This window comes from Sitodiplosis mosellana, unplaced genomic scaffold (assembly GCF_009176505.1).
Source record: "Sitodiplosis mosellana isolate CC-2019 unplaced genomic scaffold, AAFC_SMos_1.0 Smas_scaffold_1766, whole genome shotgun sequence".
NCBI classification, from domain to species: domain Eukaryota; kingdom Metazoa; phylum Arthropoda; class Insecta; order Diptera; family Cecidomyiidae; genus Sitodiplosis; species Sitodiplosis mosellana.
The window spans coordinates 1-5194 of record NW_022597008.1 but is presented as its reverse complement, the minus strand read 5'-3'; the positions used below and the strand labels follow the sequence as shown (position 1 = coordinate 5194).

The following is a 5194-nucleotide window of genomic DNA, read 5'->3' as shown; positions in this document are numbered from 1 at the left end:
GCATTTATACGAAATTCTTAGATAGATGTACTAGTAGAAGAAAATGAGTAAGATATGGTTCCAAATTTTCAAAATTTCATATCTGAAGATTTCAACAGATCTTCTAAAAAAGGCCAAACTTTGATATTGCGCAAAAAAAATCTTTCTTCCGGATAATTTTGCACCCGCTCTCTCTCTCTCTCTCGCATGGATTTATCTTGAACATTGACAATATTATACTTTTACAATTTGTTAATTACAAATAAACAAAATTATTTGTCCCCGAACGATTAATATTTCTAATCTGTGGAAGTGATGACAGTGACCCCACAGAAGATAATTTCATATCTGAGTCTGTAATGACAATTAATGCAACAGATGAGCGAAAAAATGATTTACAAGATGAAACTGAAAAAGATTAGATTTTAAAGCAAGTAAAGGAGTTTTGTCGAAGCGGGTGGCCGAGTAATAAAAAGAATTGCCCAGAGCAATTAAGATATTTGTATGGCTTGAGAAGTGATATTTTGCTCGACGATGAAATTTTGTTTTACAAAGAAAGAATAACACAGTGCAACATTTGTCAGGTTATTCTCTGGGGACTCAAATTTGATATTATCCGGCGGAAGTACTCGCCGAAACTAGAACTTCTGCATCATTACTTTTGTCAAGTTGTAAGATATAAGAACTTTGGCCCCAGACTCCATTTTATACCTAAAATTCGATTTTGAGCGATTTTTCGATATTTTCACAAGGCTATATCTCGGTAAACCGTATGGAATATTGTTTTTGTGTCTTCAGCAATCTGAAAGTACTGGAACGTGAAGACATCGAAGACACCGAAGGACACACAGAAATAGATATGCCATCTATTGATTCATCTGACGCAATATCAGATCCACAGCCGTCATCTTCAAACAATTAACACATTTTTATCTCTTTTTCATACATACGTAACAGCTATAAACTCATATTTCATACATAACAACAATAAATTGATATTTTCTATGTAATAATAGCTATAAAATGAATTGAAAAACATTTGTTTGATTTGAAATAAAGCGAAAAAGAAAAAAAATAGCCTATTTGTGGATTTGTGGCCGACTTATTGACCAAAAATTGTGAAAAATGTTCGAAAAATGATAAAAAATGGTCATTTTTGAGATTTTGAGGCATTAGATGTGGTTTTTTCGGAAAAGTTTGTTCTGCATTTTTGTTCTACTATTCAATACCTACAAGATTGCTGAAGACACAAAAACAATATTCCATACGGTTTACCGAGATAAAGCCTTGTGAAAATATCGTAAAATCGCTCAAAATCGAATTTTAGGTATAAAATGGAGTCTGGGGCCAAAGTTCTTATATCTTACAACTTGACAAAAGTAATGATGCAGAAGTTCTAGTTTCAGCGAGTTCTTTCGCCAGATAATATCAAATTTGAGTCCCCAGAATATGTGTCGCACTGTGTAATGATCCCTAAGAGCATGAGAAAAATTATATTGACAAAACTTCATGAGGCACATTTTGGCATAAATAAGACGATTAAGAGAGCACAGAGCACAGTTTTTTGGCCGAATATATCGAATGACATAGCACATGTAGTTGCACACTGCCAAAAATGCCAGGAAAATGCCCCCGCAAACAAAAGAGAACCGCTCATTTCACATGAGATTCCAAACAAACCGTTTATGAAAGTGGCGTGCGACATATTAGAGCACAAAGGAAACGACTATTTAGCTGTAGTTGATTATTATTCTAATTGGTTATAATTAATCAAACTGAAACGAAAAACAGCACAGGAAGTAAACATTGAACTGCTACGAATTTTTTCACGATTTGGTTATCCGCGCATTATTATAGCCGATAATGTTCCATTTGGATCGTATGAGTGCAAGGAATTTGCAAAGAAGCATGATATGAATTTTGTAAATAGTTGTCCACGCTATCCTCAGTCAAACGGAATGGCTGAGAAAGCAGTTTATATTTGAAAAATGATCCTTAAGAAGTCTCAGTCAGAAGAAGAGGTGTTGCGAGCCCTTTTGGCATATCGCACAACACCAATTAAGAATATGATTTATACTCCCACTCAATTAGTGCAGAATCGTAATCTTCGTATCGATCTGCCAATGCATGAAGACAAACTAAACCCGAAATTGTGTGTCGATGTTGAAACTCAACATAAAAACAAGCAAATGGAATCAAAGGAATTTTATGACAAGTTAGCAAGCCACGAGCCGAATTCGAGCAAAACCAAAATGTTTTGTTTAGAAACAATGAAAAATGGCAAACCGGAAAACTCATTAAGAAACATGATACGCCTCGATCATTCGTTGTTGAACAGTCTGATGGTCGTGTATTCCGACGTCACACACGGCATATGCGTCGCCTGCTTCACGTTAACAATCAAAGCGAACAAAGTAAACAAAATGATCCACAGCCGATTATGCATCAGAAAGTCACACGAAGCAATGTTGTAATTGGATTGGCCTCAAAACTCCTGCACTCTCACACATTCTCACTTACGGAAAATTCGGTGTGCGAAAATTGCAACGAATTGGATATTGCTGTATCTGTTCTACCAATAATTGGTGCAAATGAGGCAGTGAAAATTGATTTCAGCAACTTAGTGGCGGCCATCGAAACGAATTTCCCTGAATACAAGTGCGATGTCTGCCAACAATTCAAAATTTCATTTTTAGCGAGTTAGTGCTCAGAGGTTGGAGGTGTTAAGTGGCATGAAATTTGGCACAGGGCCAGCACTAACTCTAAATTTTTGAAAACTGTACATCAAGATTCATGGCCTGAGATGGAGTCGCCGAACAATTTTTTCAAATTTGACAAAATTTCATTTTCAGTGAGTTAGTGCTCGCGCCCAGTTGCAGCACAAACTCTGGAAACTTGCACAGCGTCAGCACTAACTCCAAATTTTACAAAACCAATCTCAGTACATCAAGATTTGTGGCCTGAGGTGGAGTCGCCGAACAAATTTTTCATTTTTTCCAAATTTCTAACTTTGGCGAGTCAGTGCTCGCGCCCAGTTGCAGCACAAACTCTACAAATTTGGCACAAACCAGCACTAACTCCCCAGATTCCGAATCCGGAATTAGTTTTTCATTTTACGAACTGTTGGGGGGCAGCCACATGTACCTTAAATGTACACACGAAAATATGTACCTAAAATCTGGGACATTGAATATGGGTGACATTGAGAGTATTGTATGTTTCACAGACTTTATAATGAAAAAAGTATTTGTATTTGTATTTGTATTTGTGTGAGTAAGTTAGAGTAGGTGTTCAAGCAGTGGGCAAATCTTCTAATAATTCATTTATTTCAACTGATTAACGATCATTGTCTTTTGAAAAGTTGTACAGTTTGACAAGACCAACAATTGAGTTTATCCAAATTTGTACACATATTGGCTAGAAAATGAAATGGGGTGAAGTTGGTGCTCTATATATATGAAGTGGGATTTTGCATCCAATTATCCCTTTACGTACATCATACCTTTAGTGCAAAACTGCATTTATTGCCCTCCCTAACGCGAAAGTCCCATCTATTCGGTGCGAACATGAAAACAAGCAAAGTGACTCCACCTGCCAACCGACATATGAATCGGTGGGAATAAAGGCAGTGTATAAAAAGTGTGCCGAATAAAACGAACTACACAGCGTTTCCTCTACATAGAGATGTTATTGTATTATAACTCTGTATGGATCAATTTGTTTGTTTTCATGTTAAAACCGAATAGATGGTGCTCGCGTAAGGTAGGGCAATGAATGCTTTTGCACTAAATGACGTGCATAAATCTTCAGTAGATTATAATCAAGAAAAAGAGTTCTTTCTACATTGACGTCTGACGCCGTATCAAGAAAAATTGAACCCATCCGCGTAGACTCTATACTCTAGAGTGAACCAGATTCTTCTATCACTCGAAAGTGAACAAGAGCAACCAACACTGTTCAAACCAGATTGAAATTTAGATTATTTTCTATCATCTTTTCTGCATAATTTATTTTTATTCTTGGATTTTGCCTACGGCATTAGACTCATACAAATCGCGTTCAAATTTAGCACGGATGTACGTTTGGGTCACAAAAATGGAATGTAAGCAATTAAAAAGACAAATAACTTGAGCTGTTTTATGACAGAATAATAATCGATGATAATAATAATTCTACACTACAATCGAAAAGGGGAACCGAAGGAAATCATCCGATTATTCAGCTAAATTGGTTCAGCTATTCGTCACCTGAAAAATACACATCGATCAAAAATATCAAACCAATTTCTTATATGTATTGTGAAAAAAATATGCAACATTACCATTGTTAGTAGCCAATTGAATCTATTCCAATGGCTCATCATTAAATTTTGTTTCCTTTACCGATAAAAAGTTTGGCGACCTCATTGTGACCTAAAAATAATACAGATCAATGAAAAAGATCAAATCGATATCTTATTTAGTCAGCTTTACCATTGTCAATAGCTACTTGACGAGGAGTCTGATTCGAATTATTTTCAACGTTAACATTTGCTCCTTTACGGATGAGAAGTTTAGCGACACTCTCATGACCTAAAAAGTAATTTAGATGGATAAAAAAGATCAAATCAATCTTCTTTTAGTAAAGACAAGTATTCAACTATTACCATTCTCAGCAGCTAAATGAAGAGGTGTGTTTTTCACATTATTTCCACTATCAACATTTGCTCCTTCACGGATGAGATATTCAGCGACACTCTCATAACCTAAAAAGTAATTTAGATGGATGAAAAAGATCAAATCAATTTTCTTTTAGTAAAGACAAGTATTCAACTATTACCACTCTCAGCAGCTAAATGAAGAGGTGTGTTTTTCTCATCATTTTCACTATTAACATTGGCTCCATTGTGGATGAGAAGTTCGGCGATACTCTTATGATCTGAAAAATAACACAGATCGATGAAAAAATAAATCCGTTTTCCTTTTTAAGCTAAGTACACAGTTCCTCGTAAAATGAAAAAATTTCTCCGGTGAAATTTTCACCAGTGATCTTTGTATCAAGTTTTTTTATATTCAAATTGCAAGTATAATGATTTTTGATGTATAAAACAGTTAGCTGCTATCATTATCAACACAATACATCAATAAATTTGTGTTTTGAATTTATTCTTCTATATATTTCGGTCACAGCAAATTTTTTCACGGTCGTGAAAAATTTTTCGCGTGCAAAATGCACG

The 5194-nt window shown here is 35.3% G+C and overlaps 1 long non-coding RNA gene across 1 annotated transcript; it reads right to left on the bottom strand.

Moving 5' to 3' along the window:
- Positions 1 to 3487: 3487 nt before the first annotated feature.
- LOC129571252 (uncharacterized) lies at positions 3488 to 4903 on the bottom strand. The gene is made up of 5 exons (XR_008688239.1): positions 4798 to 4903; positions 4625 to 4723; positions 4452 to 4550; positions 4301 to 4391; positions 3488 to 4226 (listed from the first exon to the last, which is right to left on the bottom strand). It is a non-coding gene; the product is annotated as an uncharacterized LOC129571252 (long non-coding RNA).
- Positions 4904 to 5194: the final 291 nt, after the last annotated feature.